Genomic DNA, 21,154 nt, shown 5'->3' with positions numbered 1-21,154 from the left:
AAATACTTTAATAACTCAAAGAAGCATTGAGATTTTGAAATTCTTTTTAGTTCCTGAGTTACAAAGGTATATCAGTCAGATCACTTGGTTGCAAACAATAGAATCTGTGCTGGCTACTTTTATCAGAACAGTGATATGATGTATTCAAGAATATCTGGTGATTAATAGATTCACTGGGATGGCACTGAAAAAAAAAGAATAGCCTCAAAACCAAGCTTCTAGCAGCAATATGCCAAATCATGACACAGAACAGGACTATTCAGGATACTGTGTCCACAGCCTCTGTTGGATGTTAAATGCCAGAAGTCCAAACCGATTGGCACTGCTGCCGGCAGAGATTGCACTTCTGTGTTAGAAACTCATCCTTGCACCCACTGGGAAGCAGGTATGTCTGATTGCAGCACTCTGATCACATGCCTTCTTCCTATCTGCAAGGGAGGCTGAGAATTTATTTTTGATTTCCCCACTGGAGAGTCAATGGTCACAATGTGGACATTTCCCCCCAAACAAAAAGGCCATACAAAGGCAGTGGGCAATAATATGATAATGTCCATTAGAAACAATGCCAAAGTCTGATTTTTACTTTATTTTTTCTACATATTGAAAGATAATCATTTATTAGTCCTGAGTGGTTGCTATCAGTAATTAGAGCTAGATACCATCTACTAACACATTTTGAGAGCGTATCATTGGCCCTATTCTCTTTAAAACAAGCTGCTAGTTTGAAAGAAAAATGTTTCTTTAATGAAAAATTATGGCAGAGAATATTCACTTCACCAGTTATCTATCCCACAAATGAATAAAACAAATAATAATTAGCGTACTGCTGATTTCTCAGTTGTGATAATTTTCATTTATTTGTGAGTCTACAGAGGCCCCTATGTGTCTTGTGTTTGTAATGAAATTTTTTATACACAGATGTTAGAGTAAGCTCATGAAAATAATTGAAGAATTATAAAATGCACATATAAATTTTAATCACCATCTCTTTTAACTCAGCTCATTTTATTTTTCTTCTGAACATATGACTTTCTGTAATGATTTCATTTCACTAATACTTCATAGACCTTTAGAAGATCACTTAATAACTACAATGTCTATTTAGGATTTCAAAGTTCTACTTATAGATATACGTAGACAGATGAGGACATCTTGACATCAGTCAAAAATCAGTTATTTTCTCAGAGTTCCCACAGTTGGTGTTTCTTCTCTGTTCTACCTGCTGCCATTGGCTTGAAATAGATGTCATTAGTACACATCCTGTCTTCTGTCAAGGAACAAGGAATGCACATTTTATGAGAATTAACAATGATCTGTGTTTTTCAGAATTTTAATACGATATTCTTCTGTCTATATGATATTTATGAGCTGCCATGGCCTTGTAAACATAAGCATTTTTAAGGCCTCTTTCATGCAGAATGATAACTAGCTCTGTATTTCTATTGTTCATGAGAAACTATAAGCCTTGTTTTATATTAAGAAACACTAATATAGGTAATTAAATAATTAGAAGCAAATCTGTATGACGTTCCTATAATTTTCGATAAGTAGCAAATGCTGAGAATATATAGAGATATTCAATAGACCATTTAACTCAAGGTACTTTTAATTATACACGAAACACAGACATGTGGAGATAATTGCATTAAGAGACTATTAAGCCCTTTTGTGAGCTAGTTATTAATATTCCCTCCTGTACAAAACCCTCACCTATCCTATGTACACTCCCACCCAGTTATCACATTACCTCTTTTCTTCTCAAGTAAATTCCTTGAGAGTGTTACTATCTCAAATTTTTCATCTTCTACTTTATCTAAAACCATTTAAATGTTTTCTGCCAACCCCTCACCCACAATATCACTGAATCACTTACTGAAGTCACTAAGGCCTTTCCTGCTGCAAAATGAGATTTCTTACTTGATCCGTTAGCAGCATTTAATATTGTTGAGTACTGTTCTTATTGAAACAAGTTTTCCTTGGTTTCTGTGACATTTCACTCTCCTCATTTCCTTGCTCTGGACATTTCATTTTGGCCTTCTTTGCAAACTCTTCTTTAAATGTCTGTTGTTTCAGGTTGCTGTTCCCTTGTAATGAGTCCTAATTTTTGTCTTGCTCTATACATTCCCTGGAACATTTCAAGCATACCTATTGATTAAATTATCATTTACACACCAAAGACTCACAAAGCTCCAATGCATCTTTCTCACATATTCGTATTCTGACCTCCACACTCCCATATCCAACTACTATGGGGCATGATATCCAGACTTATAAGCACCCAGGAATATAACACTTCCAAAGTGTTCACAACTTAACTCTTTTATTTTATTCTATTTTGTTTGCAACTCCACTTTTTTTTTCAACTTTTATGATAGGTTCTGGGGGTATGTGTGCAGGCTTGTTACAAAGGTATATTCTGTGAGGCTGAGGTTTGGAATATGAGTGAATCTGTCTCCCAGGTAGTCAGCATAGGACCCAACAGGTAGCTTTTCAGCCATTGCGCAACCCCCTGCCTCTTCCCTCCTGTATTCTCCAGTGCTTATTGTTCTCATCTTTATGTTTATTTATACTCAGTGCTCAGGTCTCACTTACAAGTGAGAACATGTGGTATTTGGTTTTCTGTTTCTGCATTAGTTCCATTAGGATAATGGCCTCCACTACGTCCATGTTGCTATAAAGGATGTGATTTCCTTCTCTTTTATGGCTGTGTGGTATTCCATAGTATATATGTACCACATTTTCTTGATCCAATGCAGAGTTGATGAGCTCCTGGGTTGATTCCATGTCTTTGCTATTGTGAATAGTGCTGTGATGAACATACAAGTGCATGCGTCTTTTTGGTAGAATGACTTATTTTCCATTGGGGAGATACCCCAAGAATGAGATTGCTGGGTTGAATGATAGTTTAACTCTTATGTCTTTGAGGAATCTCCAAACTGCCCTCTACAGTGGCAGTATGAATTTACACCCCTACCAACAGTATATAAGTGTTACCCCGTCTCTGCAGCCTCTCTAGCATCTCGTTTTTAGAATTTTTAACAAAGGCCCTTCTGACTGGTACGAGATGGTATCTCATTGTGGTTTTCATTTGCATTTCTCTGAAGATTAGTGAAGATGAGCATTTTTTTCTTTTTTTGAGATGGAGTCTTGCTCTGTTACCCAGTAAGGAGTGCAGTGGCGCGGTTTTGGCTCACTGCAACCTCCACCTCCCCAGTTCAAGTGATTCTTCTGCCTCAAGCTCCCGAGTAGCTGGGATTACAGGCACAGGCCACCATGCCCATCTAATTTTTTGTATTTTTAGTAGAGATGGGGTTTCACCATGTTGCCAAGCTGGTCTTGAACTCCTAACCTCAGGTGATCTGCCGACCTCGGCCTCCCAAAGTGCAGGGATTACAAGCATGAGCCACCATGCCCGACCTGAGGAGCATTTTTTCATGTTTGTTGGCCATTTGTTTGTCTATTTTTGAGAAGTATCTGTTCATGTCTTTTGTCCACTTTTTAATTGGATTATTTGTTTTTTGCTTGTTGATTTGTTTAAGTTCCTTATAGATTCTGGATATTTGGCCTTTGTCAGATGCATAATTTGCAAATATTTTCTTCCATTCTCTAAGTTGTTGGTTTACTCCCTTGATAGTTTTTCTTGCTTTGTAGAAGCTCTTTAGTTTAATTAGGTCCAACTTCCCAATTTTTGTTTTTGTTGCCATTGGTTTTGAGGACTTAGCCATAAATTCCTTGCCAAGGAAAATATCAAAAAATATATTTCCTAGATTTTCTTCCAGTTTTTCTACTTTGAGTTTAACATTTAAGTCTTTAGTGCATCTTGAGGTAATTTTTGTATATGATGATGGGTAGGGGTCCAGTTTCATTTTTCTGCATATGGCTAGCCAATTATCCCAGCACCATTTATTGAATAGGGAATCTTTTCCTCATTGCCTATTTTTCTCTATTTTGTCAAAGATCAGGTGGTTGTAGGTTTGTATATTTATTTCTGGGCTCTCTATTCTGTTCCATTGGTCTATGTGTCTGTTTTTGTACCAGTACCATAATGTCTTGGTTACAGTAGCCTTGTAGTATAGTTTGAAGTCAGGTAATGTGACACTTCTGGCTTTGTTCTTATTGCGTAGGATTGCTTTGTCTGTTCAAGCTATTCATTGTATCCATACGAATTTTAGAATAGCCCTTTTCTAAATCTGTGAAAAATGATGTTGGTAGTTTGGTAGGAACATCATTGAATCTGTAAATTGCTTTAGACAGTATGACCACTTTAACAATATTGATTCTTTCTATCCATGAACATGGAATGTTTTTCCATTTCTTTGTGTCATCTCTGATTTCTTCCAGCATTGTTTTGTAATTATTATTCCAGTGTCTCTTACCTCCTTGATTAACTGTATTCCTAGCTATATCATTCTTTTTATGTCTATTGTATGCGGGATTGCATTCGTAATTTAGCTTTCAGCTTGAATGTTATTGATGTATGCAAATGCTGCTGATTTTTATACACTGATTTCATATCCTGAAACTTTGCTGAAGTTGTTTATCATACCTAGAAGACTTTTGTCAGAGATTTTAGGGCTTTTTAGGCATCGAATCATATTAGCAAAGAGATATAGTTTGACTTCTTCTTTTCCTACTTGGATGCCTTGTGTTTCTTTCTCTTGCCCAAATGCTCTGCCTGGGACTACCAGTACTATATTGAATAGGAGTGGGGAGAGTGTGCATCCTAGTCTTGTTCCAGTCTTCAAGAGGAAAGCTTCCATCTTTTGCCTGTTTAGTGTGATGCTGGCTGTGGGTTTGCCATAAATGGCTCTTTTTATTTTGACATATGTTCCTTCAATGCCTATTTGTTGAAAATTTTTCACATGAAGGAATGTTGGATTACATTGAAAGTTTTTTCTGCATCTATTGATATCATTATATGGTTTTTGTTTTTAATTCTGTTTTTGTGATGAATGACATTTATTGACTTACGTTTGTTGAACCAACCTTGCATCCCAGAAATACAGCCTACTTGATCACAGTGAATGTTTTGTTGTGCTGCTGGATTGGGTTTTGCTAATATTTTGTTGAGAATTTTTACATCTATGTTCATCAGGGGTACCGGCCTAAAGTTTTCTTCTTTTGTTGTGTCCTGCCAGGTTTTGGTATCAGAATGATGCCAGCCTCATAGGATGAGTTAGAAAGAAGCCCTTTTTCTCAATTTTTTTAAATAGTTTCAGTGGGATTGGTACCAGTTTTTCTTTGTACATTTGGTAGAATTTGGCTGTGAATCTGTCTGGTCCAGGGCTTTTTTTTTAGGTTGGTAGGATTTTTGTTACTGATTCAATTTCAGAATTCATTATTGGTCTGTTCAGGGTTTTCCTTTCTTCCTAGTTCAATCTTGGGAGGCTGTTTGTTTCCAGGAATTTATCCATTTCTCCTAGATTATCTAGTTTGGGTGCATAGACATGTTGGTAATAGTCTCTGAGGATATTTTATATTTCTGTGAGGTTGGCTGTAATGTTACCTTAGTGAATTGTGATTGTGCTTTTTTGGATCATCTCTCTTTTTTTCTTTGTTAATCTAGCTAGTGGTCTATCAATCTTGTTTATCCTTTCAAAAAAACACTTTTGTTTTGTTGATCTTTTGTATAGATTTTTGCATCTCAATTTTGTCCAGTTCTGCTCTGATGTTGGTAATTTATTTTCTTCTACTAGCTTTGGGGTTGGTTTGTTTTTGTTTTCACAGTTCCTCTGGGTGCCATGTTAGGTTGCTAACTGGAGATCATTGTAACTTCTTGATGTAGATATTTAGCACTATAAAATTTCCTCTTAATACTGTTGTATCCTAAAGAGTCTGGTATAATAAATTGTGTCTCTGTTTTCATTAGTTTCAAAGAATTTTTTGATTTCTGCCTTAATTTTATTGTTTTCCCATAAGTCATTCAGGAGCAAGTTTTTTAAGTTTCCGTATAATTGTTCATTTTGAGAGAGCTTCTCGGTATTGATTTCTATTTTTATTGCATTGTGGTCTGAGAGTGTGGTTGGTGTGATTTCAATTTTTTTGAATTTATTGAGACTTGCTTTATGGCCAAGCATGTGGTTTATCTTAGAATATGTTCTGTCTGTAGAGGCGAAGGATGTATATTCTTTAGTTGTTGGGTGGAGTGAGTTCTGTGGATGTCTATTAGTTCCTACTGGTCAAGTACTGAGTTTAAGTTCAGAACTTTTTGTTATTAGCTCATTTTAGAATAGAATTCATTTTAGAATAGAATTTTCAACCTTTTTGGTCTCAGAAGAGCTTTACAATCTTAGCAATTATTGAGTCCCCACAGAGCTTTATAATCGTGTATCTGTAAATTTTTGCCACATAGCATTTAAGAACCTTAAAGTTATTTATTAATTCATTAAAAAGTAAAGCCTTTTCATGTGAACATTTTTAGAATAAATAACTGTGTATGAAAAGCAAATGATTTAGTGGGAAGTGTAGCATTGTTTAAAATTTTTGGAACCCTCTTTAATGTATGGATGAACACAAGACAGGCAAATTCTCATATTTGCTTCTGTGTTCAGTCTGGAAAACTCTTTTGTACATTACTCAGAGTAAATGAGGATTAAAAAGCCAAATGGCGTATAATTATAATAATAATTATATGCCCTGAAATGGCTTCAAGGACCTTCAGGGGTCCCAGATTATATTTGAGAACCACTGGTTTAAAGTGTTACAAGAACATAGTTTGAGAATGATTAGGTTAAAGATCTTGGCTGGGGAGTGGTGACAGAGGATCAAAATAAATGCTTAGTGCTGAGAAATCCGGGGTTGAAGTAGTAAGCTTCAGTCTAAATTGGGTAAGGAAGGAAAATAAACCAGAGAGAATCTATCAGAATTATACAGGTGAGAGTGTCCTGAAGACCCAGCTAAAATGCAAAGAACATCAGTTAATTGTGTCCGTGAAGGCATTGCTGAGCTAGAGAGACAATGCCATTCATAGCCAGGATAGTTGCCAAGATGTGAGAGCCTGAACCAATCTGACTTAAGGAGCCAAGGCATGTTGTGGATTACAGCAACAGGAATCAAAAGCAAGGAGTGAGGATAAAACACAAGGAAGGTGGGGCAGTTCGGGAAGCTACGTTTCTGCAATTTTGACTGCATTCTCTATGGGCCCAGCATCTTAAATATGATGTATCACATTGAACACTGAGAAAATTGAAGCAGCTCAAGTGGTAGGAATTATTCCACAAAATTATTTTTAATGAGTAAGGTTTAATGATTTTCTTTAGTAATCTGAATGATGTAGAAATACTGCATGACTGCAATTCAGGATGTGTTGTGACCATTTTTTTCTGAAGCTTTCAACCAGATGACTGAAAGAAAAGGTTTTGAGTTGTTCAGTTTGTAAAAGGTTTTGAGTTGTTCCAGTTTGTCCAAATTACCCCAAGAAAAGAGTCATCATGAATGGTGACTCAAGTTATGCATTGGACTAAGGCCAAGGCCAGGAGATGAGGGACAGCTGAAGCTCTCTTCTTGCTCTGTTTACCAAGTTGTATACCCTCAGGGTTGTTGTCACTCTGAGAGTGGCTTTTCTAATCCCATGCTCAAAGTGGGGGAATTTTTCTAATTTGTGAAAATATATCACAGGGGCAAACTGTAGCCCAACATTAGAGAATTGTTTTCAAGGTTGAACAGCATGATGGTGTTTCAGTAGCCAATGTTATCTATTTTTCCTGTAGGGAAAAAAAAAAAAGCCCCAGAGCAAAGTTACCATCACACAACAATATAATTATTGTGTTAAAAAACAAAAACACATGAGGAGTTGGTGGTAGAAGTAGAGCATTAGCTGCAATCTATAATTGCTTGTCCTGTAATTTGTCATCAGTATCTGGATTTATACAGCTAGAGGATCACCTAATTAGAAATTCAGCAGGACTAGCACCTTTGGTGGAATTTGAAGTAATATGTTGAATAGTAAGACAGCTGTGAAACCTTGATAACCAGTCTCCTCCATCATTTGCCAAACATTTCTATGTATGAACCTCTTCCTTGAGCTAGGGTGAGTGAGGATCCAGTTTCAAAAGTGAGAGTATGTAGAATTTGTGCACTGGAAATAATTTCCACAAAGCTATGACTGTGGTGGCTGAAGTATGAAGTTGAACTAAGAGCACTTACCACAATTTGAGCAGTCTAATTTCTCTTCTAGAATTATTGCCCAAATTAATAAGAATTCTTGATTATTTTCCATGCGTGACAGTCTTTTATGCATGCATACATGTGTGTTTGCATTATGTATGTACATATTTATGCATATAGTCTTCCCAGTACAGCATCGTTTCTTTGGCAGGTGGAGTAAGATTTGCTCTTTTCCTAATCTGGGTAATTTGGGAGGAATTGTGAGGCCAAGTCTACCTCTCACCAATGAAAAGGCAGGTCCATGACCAATGCTGGCTAATCTCTGATATTAAAATACCTAAAACTGGCTGGGCATGGTGACTCATGCCTGTAATCCCAGTACTTTGGGAGCGTGAGTGGGGAGGATCTCAGGAGTTTGAAACCAACCTGGGCAAGATAATGTTGTAAACATCTTTACAAAAAAAATTAAAAATTAGCCAGGTATGGTGGTGCATGCCTGTAGTCCCAGCTTGAGTGGCTGAGGTGGGAAGATCGCTTAACCTCAGCAGGTCCAGGTGGCAGTGAGCCATGAAGGTGCCACTGCCCTCCAGCATGGGCAACAAAGTGGGACCCTGTCTCAAAAAATAAATACATAAAAATAAAATAAAATACTTAAAACTATGCTGATTTTAGTCTGCCCTAAGATTTGGTTTTCAACTGTTCCTTTGATTCTGTGAGCTACACATTTATTTTCTAATAAGTTCTTTTTTTCCCTTAATTGGTTTCTGTTAATTCCAGCCAAAGACATCTAACAAAATTAGATATGGAAACAGAATTCTCGGTAATGACCCCCAGGAAAATATGAGCTCTCTGGATTTGGTGTTTGGCTGAGATGGAGTAAATATAGTAAAAATCATGCTTGTATTCTGGAATGAAAGAATAGCTGCTTATGTTTTACCTTGGCAATAAGGGTAAGCAGTCTATCAAGTCTGTTCCCCCAGACCCATGTGCTCACTCATGATGCCACTCTCTGGGATAGGATGCAATTCCAATAGGCCAACTTAAAGGGGATAAGGAATGTCAGACAGTGGGGTGGAATATTTGATTTTGGTGGTGTTGGATAACTTAAAGCTAGAGAAACCAAGCTCACATTGTGAAATGCTCACTCAGGACATAGAGTAAAACGATTGACCTTTCTGTGACAATGCTAAACTAAATACCCTTACTGACTATAGCAGTTGGTCAGAGATCACTGAAAATCAATTGGGAGACTGATTGTTTTATTTGAGTTGCTGAATTCGAGCAGCCTTTGGATTGACAGCTTTGCCAAGTATTTTAAGTTAAAGAACACTGATCAAATAAAAGTGAGACTTTGATACCTGAAATAATGAAATCTCAGAGGATTTTGAAGGCTTGGAGAAACCTGAACTAATTAATCCATTTGAAATAATTTTCATGGCTCCTCTCTTGGCTGAATAGAATATGCTTCCCTTGAAAGAGAGCTGAAACTTCCAGTAGTGCCTTATTGCTTCTAAGTACACAGGGTTTTTAAAAAATCAATTTTGCTTATGCAGTAAAATGAAAAAAAAGAGTAAAAATATTATAGAAATTAATGAATTTAAAGTGCTGGGGGAATGCATATAGAAATGGATATTGTAAGTCCTTAACTAAGGATGATAAAACATAATTTTGGATTAAACTGAATTTTTATATGGGTGAACCCATTATAGTTTCTATATCCAACGTTGTAGCTCTATGTAGATATACATATTTTCTAGTTCTTTACTATAACCTCAACTGAACTGAGACTTTGAATAGCAAGACAGACCAGAAAAATATTGGCATAATTTAGAAGGCCAACTTAAAAGAGTATAAGAGATAAAAATGCTAGATTGAAATCTCCCACGCTTTCAAAAAAAACCCTGTCATTTCAGTGCCCCCAAACTTCTCTTCAAAAGAACAGATTGATGAGAAAAACATTAGACCCTTTAGAAACAAGGTTTCTGGTTTTTCATTCTAGGCCAGAAATTCTATTTGTTACATTGTACCGAATGGGTCTCTATGATATCATCTGAGTTGCGAAGAGCCTGGTGTGCAGAGACTAGATACTGGCAAATGAGGGCAAAGGATAGGAGGAGGTAACATTTCAGGATAGACAATAGATTTCTCTGTTTTATATTTTATTCTTGTGAAGAATATTTAGTTTATGAAACTTGTTGAAAATGCAGATTTTTTTATTATACTTTTAGTTTTACGGTACCTGTGCACAACGTACAGGTTAGTTACATATGTATACATGTGACATGTTGGTGTGCTGCACCCAGTAACTCGTCATTTAACATTAGGTATATCTCCAAATGCTATCCCTCCCCTCTCCCCCCACCCCACAACAGGCCCTGTTGTGTGATGTTCCCCTTCCTGTGTCCATGTGTTCTCATTGTTCAATTCCCACCTATGAGTGACAACATGTGGTGTTTGGTTTTTTGTCCTTGAGATAGTTTGCTGAGAATGATGGTTTCCAGCTTCATCCATGTCCCTGCAAAGGACATGAACTCATCATGTTTTATGGCTGCCTAGTATTCCATGGTGTGTATGTGCCACATTTTCTTAATCCAGTCTATCATTGTTGGACATTTGTGTTGGTTCCAAGTCTTTGCTATTGTGAATAGTGCCACAATAAACATATGTGTGCATGTGTCTTTCTAGCAGCATGATTTATAATCCTTTAGGTATATACCCAGTAGTGGGATGGCTGGGTCAAATGGTATTTCTAGTTCTAGATCCCTGAGGAATCGCCACACTGACTTCCACAATGGTTGAACTAGTTTACAGTCCCACCAACAGTGTAAAAGTGTTCCTATTTCTCCACATCCTCTCCAGCACCTGTTGTTTCCTGATGTTTTAATGATTGCCATTCTAACTGGTGTGAGGTGGTATCTCATTGTGGTTTTGATTTGCATTTATCTGATGGCCAGTGATGATGAGCATTTTTTCATGTGTCTTTTGGCTGCATAAATGTCTTCTTTTGAGAAGTGTCTGTTCATATCCTTCGTCCACTTTTTGATGGAGTTGTTTGTTTTTTTCTTGTAAATTTGTTGGAGTTCATTGTAGATTTTGGATATTAGCCCTTTGTCAAATGAGTAGATTGGAAAAATTTTCTCCCATTCTGTAGGTTGCCTGTTCACTCTGATGGTAGTTTCTTTTGCTGTGCAGAAGCTCTTTAGTTTAATGAGATCCCGTTTGTCAATTTTGGCTTTTGTTGCCATTGCTTTTGGTGTTTTAGACATGAAGTCCTTGCCCATGCCTATGTCCTGAATGGTATTGCCTAGGTTTTCTTCAGGGTTTTTATGGTTTTAGGTCTAACAGTTAAGTCTTTAATCCATCTTGAATTAATTTTTGTATAAGGTGTAAGGAAGGGATCCAGTTTCAGCTTTCTACATATGGCTAGCCAGTTTTCCCAGCACCATTTATTAAATAGGGAATCGTTTCCCCATTTCTTGTTTTTGTCAGGTTTGTCAAAGATCAGATGGTGGTAGATATGCGGCATTATTTCTGAGGGCTCTGTTCTGTTCCATTGGTCTATATCTCTGTTTTGGTACCAGTACCATGCTGTTTTGGTTACTGTAGCCTTGTAGTATGGTTTGAAGTCAGGTAGCGTGATGCCTCCAGCTTTGTTCTTTTGGCTTAGGATTGACTTGGGGATGCGGGCTCTTTTTTGGTTCCATATGAACTTTAAAGTAGTTTTTTCCAATTCTGTGAAGAAAGTCATTGGTAGCTTGATGGGGATGGCATTGAATCTATAAATTACCTTGGGCAGTATGGCCATTTTCATGACATTGATTCTTCCTACCCATGAGCATGGAATGTTCTTCCATTTGTTTGTATCCTCTTTTATTTCATTGAGCAGTGGTTTGTAGTTCTCCTTGAAGAGGTCCTTCACGTCCCTTGTAAGTTGGATTCCTAGGTATTTTATTCTCTTCGAAGCAATTGTGAATGGGAGTTCACTCATGATTTGACTCTCTGTTTGTCTGTTATTGGTGTATAAGAATGCTTGTGATTTTTGTACATTGATTTTGTATCCTGAGACTTTGCTGAAGTTGCTTATCAGCTTAAGGAGATTTTGGGCTGAGACAAGGGGGTTTTCTAAATATAAAATCATGTCATCTGCAAACAGGGACAATTTGACTTCCTCTTTTCCTAATTGACTACCCTTTATTTCCTTCTCCTGCCTAATTGCCCTGGCCAGAACTTCCAACACTATGTTGAATAGGAGTGGTGAGAGAGGGCATCCCTGTCTTGTGCCAGTTTTCAAAGGGAATGCTTCCAGTTTTTGCCCATTCAGTATGATATTGGCTGTGGGTTTGTCATAGATAGCTCTTTTTATTTTGAGATACGTCCCATCAATACCTAATTTCTTGAGAGTTTTTAGCATGAAGTGTTGTTGAATTTTGTCAAAGGCCTTTTCTGCATCTATTGAGATAATCATCTGGTTTTTGTCTTTGGTTCTGTTTATATGCTGGATTACATTTATTGATTTGCGTATATTGAACAAGCCTTGCATCCCAGGGATGAAGCCCACTTGATCATCCAAATTTATTTTTCTTTGCAACCTAACTTAGGAGAGGAGTTCTCATCTCCATTAATATTGGCAATGCCTGGAGTGGTGGCTTTTTTTGGTTTTTGTTTCCATTGAGCTGCCCTAACTTGAGAAAGAGAAATTACTGTTCTAAAATGTTTATTATGGAAATTTTAAGACATATAGAAAAGTTGAAAGAATAGCAAAATAAATAACCCACCACCTTGTTAATAATTTGCAATAGTTCCTTTGTGCGTGTGTGTATATATCATTTGAAAGTTACAGACAACACACTTCACTTCTAAATATTTCAGCTGTAATTTCTAAGAAGATGGGATACTATTTTGAGATATGTTCCATCAATATCTAATTTCTTGAGAGTTTTTAGCATGAAGCGTTGTTGAATTTTGTCAAAGGCCTTTTCTGCATCTATTGAGATAATCATATGGTTTTTGTCATTGGTTCTGTTTATATGCTGGATTATGTTTATTGATCTGCATATGTTGAACCAGCCTTGCATCCCAGGGATGAAGCCCACTTGATCATAGTGGATAAGCTTTTTGATGTGCTGCTGGATTTGGTTTGCCAGTATTTTATTGAGGATTTTTGCATCAATGTTCATCAGGTTTATTGGTCTAAAATTCTCCTTTTTTGTTGTGTCTCTGCCAGGCTTTAGTATCAGGACAATGCTGGCCTCATAAAATGAGTCAGGGAGGATTCCCTCTTTTTCTATTGATTGGAACAGTTTCAGAAGGAATGGTACCAGTTCCTCCTTGTACCTCTGGTAGAATTCGGCTGTGAATCCATCTGGTCCTGGACTTCTTTTGGTTGTAAGCTATTAATTATTGCCTCAATTTCAGAGCCTGTTATTGTTCTATTCAGAGATTCAACTTCTTCCTGGTTTAGTCTTGGGAGGGTGTATGTATTTTTGGACACTTTGTGCTTCTGAATTATTTAGAAAAAAGAGTAATAAATTACATTTGTGTTAAAAATATTGAACTGATAAGAAAAGAAATGTTTACCCTTTGGCCAGTACTTTTTTGCTGCTGACTTTTTCAGAATGTAAAATAAGATTGTCCTCTTTTTGCTTCATCTCTGAATTCCTGTAATACTTAGCATACTATTAGATTTATGGTGTCTGTGTGTGTGTGTGTGTGTGTGTGTGTGTATGTGTGTGTGTTTTGCTTTTATATTTCAATCCAGATTATAATATCTAAGAGAGCAGAGGCAAGTTGTTCTTTGCTTAGTGCTCTGGTGAGCCTAAAATAGGGCTGGGTATATTGAGGCTAATGAACACAGAATATATCTTATTCACTTAAAAGAAAATCCTCTAATTGTCCACTTTGTCATGTTCATTCTATATTCCTAAACTTAAAAAATAATACCTTACATCAAATTCCATATAGGGTAAATTATGAGCCAATTATATCCATTGCTATGATTGCAAACAATGAGAGACTGATTACTGCAAATTGTTTTCCATAGTAAGGTGACAATGGCTGAAGTTGGAAGTAATGTACTACTCAAGTAAAGAGAAAGAATAGAGATGGTGTCAGTGAGACAGCAAGTCAGCACTAAAGACATAAGATAAAATGCTCTTTTATTTTTTCAGCGTGGAATTTCCTATTGTGAGCAGTGCATTGGTGACAAACATTTTAGGTAAACTGACATATTAAATGTATGCTTCATCCACCTGACTTTGCATGAAGAAGATTCAGTCTTTCAAAATAGGCTGAAATACTACATTTTCAACGTAGTCAATTTTGCCACCTAAACAATGTTCCTTTTTTTTATTTCCAACAGTATTTTCTCACATTTTCTTATCTTCTTCCCAATAGATGACTGGCCCTGGAGCCTAGAAATAAAAATGGTCAATTCCTCTATCTCAAAGAGCTTATAACAAAACAATGTTAAATTTCCGTGTCCGGAGACTGTGTTCATGAGTAGGTTTCTGACATCACATTGAAAGAATACAGAGCTCAACATTAAATAATTATTAACATGTTCATTGTGAAACTGCCTTTTCCAAAATTATGACAGTGAGAGAAATCTAACACAGCTGACTCCATCTTGCTACTAACCTCACAAGCTAACTGTTCTTGCTCATTCCTGGGTATAAGCTAAGCCAACTATGGGAAGAATTGATTTACAGTTTAACTTTAAAACAAGATGATAAGAGTCCTTTCCTGAAACTAACCCTGTCTTTGCTCAGGGACCAAAACTGCCTTTGTAAACCTAATAAATTGCCCACAAGGTGAGAATTATGGTAGGGGCCTAAATTCTGTTAGAATGTGGGTGTAGTTAAATTCTAACTAGTCATTGTTTTATAATTTGTCTTTTTACAACTGCTTACTGCCCAGGTGTCATGTAGCTGGAGGTCATCTGTAACTTCCCCAGTTGGTCCTATAGATAACATCACTATTGTCAAACCTAAGACAATGTTTGAGATCTTTTTCAGACTTTTGCATTCTGGTGACAAACTAACTCCACTTGGACCTGTGACTTATACCAAGAAACAGACTCGAAAGGTCCTGTGTCTCCCATCCAGAAATGGACTCAGTGCACAAAGACAGTTTTGACATTCCTATGATTTCATCCCCAACCAATCAGCAGTACCCATTCTCTAGTCCCTGCCCACTAAATTATTCTTAAAAACCCTAGCTTCTGTGTTCTTGGGAAGGCAGAATTGAAAAATATCTCCTGTCCTTCTGCTGAGAAGCCTGGTGATAATTAAACTCTTTCTATTGCAACACTTTCTGTCTCAGTGTATTGGTGGCTTTTTCTGTGCTGTGGGCAAGAAGAACCTGGTTGGGCAATTATAATAGGTAGTTACTGTTCCCATGACATCAGCATTCCCATTCTATACCCTAGGGGAAGGAATGCTGATGTCATGGAGCCATTAAAACCCAAAATGACTCTGTTTGGGAATCTTCCAGATAGTTGAACACATGGAGGCTCTAGGAGAGTGGCACACTCTGGGAGGGCATGGAGGGAGGCTTCCCTCCATGCCTTTCCCCCATACCTTGCCTTATGCATCTCTTTATCGGTACCTTTATAATATCTTTTATAATAAACCAGTAAATGCAAGTGTCTCTCTGAGTTCTGTGACCTTCTCCAGCAAATTAAGCAAACCCAAAGAGGGGGTCATAGGAACCCCAAGTTGAAACCAGTCAGTCAGAAGTTCCAGAGGCCCAGACTTACAACAGGTGTTGCCTGGCAGGGGTGGGGCAGTCTTGGGGACTGAGACCTCAACCTGTGGGATCTGACACTGTCTCCAAGTAGATAGTATTGGAATTGAATTAGAGGACATACAGCTAGTGTCCACTGCTTGGTGATGGGGAGAAACCCTCACACATTTGGTCATAAGTCCTCTTTTGTGTTGATGGAACAATTGTGGTAGCGTGAGAGTAAAAGAAAAACATTTGTTGTGGTGGTGTGAGAGTAGAAGAAAAACACGGTTTGAGAGTTTTTCTAAAACAGTTCCCCAATCCTCGAAATAAGTCCTTTTTATTCTATCTTAAAGTCCTTCACTTACCCCACAGGATGGCTCATAAGATCACTGGAGCACCACTTCCTTCAGTCAGTTTTGTTAAAGATTGACTTTGCCTGTGACAACAGGTAATACTGCTTTAGGACTGAACAAACAGGACTTCTGCTCCTGGCTTCTCAGAGGGCTCCACACTTTGGAGTTTCTTTATTAAAATGTTCTAAGTCCTCGTCTGGTGCCTGGAACCCGTCAACATCAACAATGTCATCTAGGCTGACGTCCCACATCCAGCCAGGTATTTAGTGGGCCTTAGTCCTTGTTTCTCCATTTTGGAGAGGTCTCCAAATCTATACCCCTCCCAATCACATGAGATTGACCAGAGATATCAAGAAGCTTTACCTAATAGGTCATTACAGTTGCTAGTGGTCAGGCCCTGATTCCAGGTGGGTAGCCTGGTGCAGCCTATTTCCACTACCAGTATAGTATTTCTTTCGTGGCATTGTACAAATTTGTGCCTCCAGAACAGTATTTACACGTTGATTATGGGTGCAATTCACATTGGGTACAGGATAAATTCAGGGCTCTTGGACACCTAGGATCCATTTCCAATACCTGGGCTATGTGTGTGAGCCTGTTATATTGGCATTCCCCCATCTGTGTTCCAACCATGAGGCCTTCTGTGGTCTGATACAGCACCTAAGGTTAGAAGAGGGTAGCATGGCTATCCTTTCCCCTGTGTGCTCTCTCCACTGGCACCCAGGATGGTAACCACAATTTTTTTTGAAAGGGTGGCACCCTGCGTCTGTAGACCTTCTGGAGAGACCCCACCTATCTCTTCTGAGGACTTGAGAGCTTTCAGAACTGTTGCTCATAACACCACAGGCCCTTCTGAGAAAGTCCTCTCTTACCTTACATGTAAGCACCCAGTGCATTCTTAAACCATGCTGGAAAAGGAGTGACACTCCACTCATTCTGCTCATGAATATCTTCTTATCCTCTTTGCCAATAATAGCATGTAGAAGGCAGGAATGTGGTCAACACTGAAAGAGATTACATTCTAAGAATGTTCTTATTACATGTGGCCTAGGGAGACATAGTTGAAAGATGGTCTATATTTTATGTTATAAAATGACACATTAACATGTCCAGAAAAAAAAATTATTGGTCACATTTTCCTGCATACTCTGAGTAGACATGTATTTGTGATCTTCATTAACGAAGCTGAGCAACAGCCTTTGATAAGGTCATTGGAAGCTGGTATTCATAGGCTGCATGAAGAATAATGCAGTGTCATAAGTAATGAGAGAACCAAGAATAAATGAAATGGCATTAGAGATTACAGAGGCAGGAAGATCGACATTGTTTCAATATACACAGATTCTGAAGACCAGGACATTGTCTGTAACAATAGTGTTACTACTTCTTTTCTCACAGTGAGGAATAAGAAATTTGGTAAGGATAGTGTACTTGACAATAAAAAATGCAAGATGTGGTTCTTGGACATAAACAGGTAGAAATTGTGTCTGGACACCATGAAGAATTTTCATGTGCACTAATTAAACAATAATTATTAATTATGTGCCTGTTCTCTCCTCATTACGCTTAATCATTAATAAATCAATAAACTCCACATGCAAATAAATTGTATAATAATCGTTTTAAATCAAATTGTTTATATAGACAGTGGGTGGCCCCATACAAAATGTTTGTCTGGGACCACCCACATCCATGGGCCGCCCTGGCCATAGATATTATTGACCAAGCATTGAGGATCCACAGTGCATAAAGTACTTCATAGCCAGTACATATGTTAACTCTAATCTATAATCCACACTAACACCCTGGTTTTTTTTATATTTTAATCAACATTTTTAAAAGAGGAATAATTGAGGCTCTAAGAGGCTAAACAACTGGCCTGGCCCAAGGCCACAAAGGTGCTAAGGATCAAGCATGAATTTTGCTCTAGTTTGTCCAACTCTAAAGCCTAAGCTCTTTCTTACTAAATCATGAACATGAACAACAGTAGGGTAGAATTCTTCAAAGCAGATATTTGGGAAGTAACTACTTATCTTTTGGCATCACTTCCCTTGAAATGGCTTAAAGAGGCGCTTAATACATGAAAAGGACAACAATGGATAAAAACCAGTACACTTAGTCAAGGCACTCGACGTTGACCCAAAGTCTCTTGCCTCTTGTTTTCTCTGCTTAACTTGCCTGACCCCACAGAGAAGGAATGGTGGAAGGTTATAGGAAAGTGTGAGAGGTTAGATGGTGCTGAGACTAGTATGTGGAGTACATTAAAAAGGAGAATGGAAATTGAGGTTCATTTTTGTGCTCTGCTAGCAATGAGTGTAGTAAATTGCTAACACACATTTAATTGGCTGAAGGCTGTAAAAGAAAATTGTCAGACATCAAATTGCTGTACACCAAGGTTTATTTATATGGTACATTTAACTTTTCAAAGTACTTTAATGTGAATTATATAATGTCTCCCCCTTTAAACTCTGGAGGGCTGATTGTAGATGGAACTGGTCAATGGTGGACTTTGAATGCATTGTAGTCTGAAAACATGCAATCATAGAATATTAATGCTGCTAAGGATCCTAAAAAGCACCTAGTTTAACCCCCATAATTTACAGATGAGGAAACTAACACTCAGAAAGGTAAACTGATTCACACAGTGTAATAGGGTGGATTAATGGAAGAGCCATGATTAGAAAGTCAGTATTTATTTGCAGTGATATAAATTGATGTGCTTTTTGGGATTGAACATTCTTATTTTTGTTGCTGTTCCTCTTCTTTAATTTTAGGCAGGAGCTAAACTGTGGAGAGGTGGGATGGGGAGCCTAACAGAACAAAATAGTCAATATTCAATAATTGTTACACATTAAACTTAAAATACTCTAATAAATAATAGGTCAAGAGAAAGTGCTTTATAGAGAGTTAGATGCTGTTTTGAGCTTTCACTCTTCTTTACTTAGAACTAGTTCTTCAAGGCATGTGAGTGTGTGCCAATATAAATAGCTGAATTTGGGGGTTTAAGTGCAGACAGCACAATGGCCTGATTCCCATTTGAGGAGCAGCAGCATGGAGTGGTTATCCTGATATTGAAGCAGTAGATAGAATTTGCTGGATGGATTTTTTGCATCCAAATAGGCCTCAGATAAAAACTTTGAGGCTCTGGAATGGATTGGAATAGTTCCAACTTCCCATTTGCTATCAACAAGGTACAGAGTTGGGTGAGAGAGGGATTTGGTAGACCTGAAGACATCACTCAGCTAGGACATGGAGGTTTCAATTGCAAGTATCAATGACTGGCCTGACATCATAGGTGGAGAAGATAACAGAGGAAAGATATCAGGCATACAGACAAGCCTGGGTTAGGGAATCTCAGCAGATACCAAAGTGGACAAAGTCAGTGATCACAGACCACGTAATTCACCCCATCTAATTACACTTGAACTTACATGATGCCACAGACAGAAAACAGATTGGGAGAAATTCCAGAGCTGAGTTCATGCCTAGGATTGACTAAGTTTTTATTTTATGTTATCAAAAGAAGATGTGTAGACTTGAAATAAAAATAAAGATAGAGGGTAAAGTTACGTAATTTTGCCTTCCTGAGTTATGTCACCTGAGACTATTGTAATTACCAATCCTGATCTCAGACTGATGTCTTGTCATCTAAAACGTTATATAATTTATTTTTAAAAAAGGTTTTCTTTTTTTTTTTTTTTTTTTTTTTGACGAAATCTGGCTCTGTCGCCCAGGCTGAAGTGCAGTGGCCCGATCTTGGGTCACTGCAACCTCCACCATCTGAGTTCAAGTGATTCTACAGCCTCAGTCTCCCAAGTAGCTAGGGCTACAGGCACATGCCACCACACCCGGCTAATTTTTGTATTTTTAGTAGAGACGGCATTTCACCATGTTGGCCAGGCTGGTCTCGAACTCCTGACCTCAAGTGATCCACTTGCCTTGGCCTCCCAAAGTGCTGGGATTACAGGTGCCAGCCACCGTGCCCAGGCAAAAAGAGGTTTTCTGTGTATAAGTTTGTGAAGAGAGGAAACACAGTAATAGACAAATCATTCAATGAGATAAAAAGAACATTAAAGTCATTGATTTTCCAAGGAAGTTTATTATTTTCTCTTGTCATGATCTTAGATCAGGACTGGATTAAGAGACATGTCAGACCAGCAGTCAGTGGAATGGTTGCCTTTAAGAGATGCTGAAACATACTGAATCTGAGTAAAACCTGCAGTCAAAACAAAGAACCAGTTCATTAATTCAGGTTGTACTCATGAGTCTTTAGATAACAACAACAACAAAATGCAATTTTGTCTCTCTCCTCGTTGAATAAAAAGATGCACCATTTTAAATTGAAATATTTGAAAGGAAAAATATTGTACTAATCACATATATAAGTTTCAACTGCCTCCTAAGGAAGATGGGGCCTAGTTAGCAAAGAATAATTCATTTTCTGAGCATAATCAATATGTCTCTTTTCATCAAAATGGTCTGTGCTGTATTGAATTTATATGAAGTAGCAGGCAAAATCATACAGTTGAGAGCAAGAATCCTGGATAGAGCTGAATTTCTGTACATAATAAACCAAAAGAGAGACTGGTAGCAGTTTCGTGGTAGTGAGTCAAGTGAGCTGGGGCAGGGGCATAGGATAGAGTCAGGAATTGTAGTGCCAAAAGGAAGAAAAGGAAAGGAGGACATCTGGTGGATTTGAGGCCAAAAAGAGAAACTTGGAAGAAGCCAACTATAATGAAAATTTTAAAAATGAATGCTACACACTGTAAAACATAACCCTTTTCCATATGTCCTATGTAAGCTTTAATAAAATCACCATTACATTTATTAATGCTATTTTGTGAATAGACACTTGTTTGGAAAAAGCCCAAAGGAAAGACTAAGTTAAAAGAAAGAAATATACATTCTTTTGTTATCATTACAGAATCACATTCATAAAAAAGCAAACTAACAGAATTAGGAGAAGAAAC

This window comes from Pongo pygmaeus, chromosome 4 (assembly GCF_028885625.2).
Source record: "Pongo pygmaeus isolate AG05252 chromosome 4, NHGRI_mPonPyg2-v2.0_pri, whole genome shotgun sequence".
Taxonomy (NCBI): domain Eukaryota; kingdom Metazoa; phylum Chordata; class Mammalia; order Primates; family Hominidae; genus Pongo; species Pongo pygmaeus.
Note: the sequence above shows the minus strand (reverse complement) of the source record.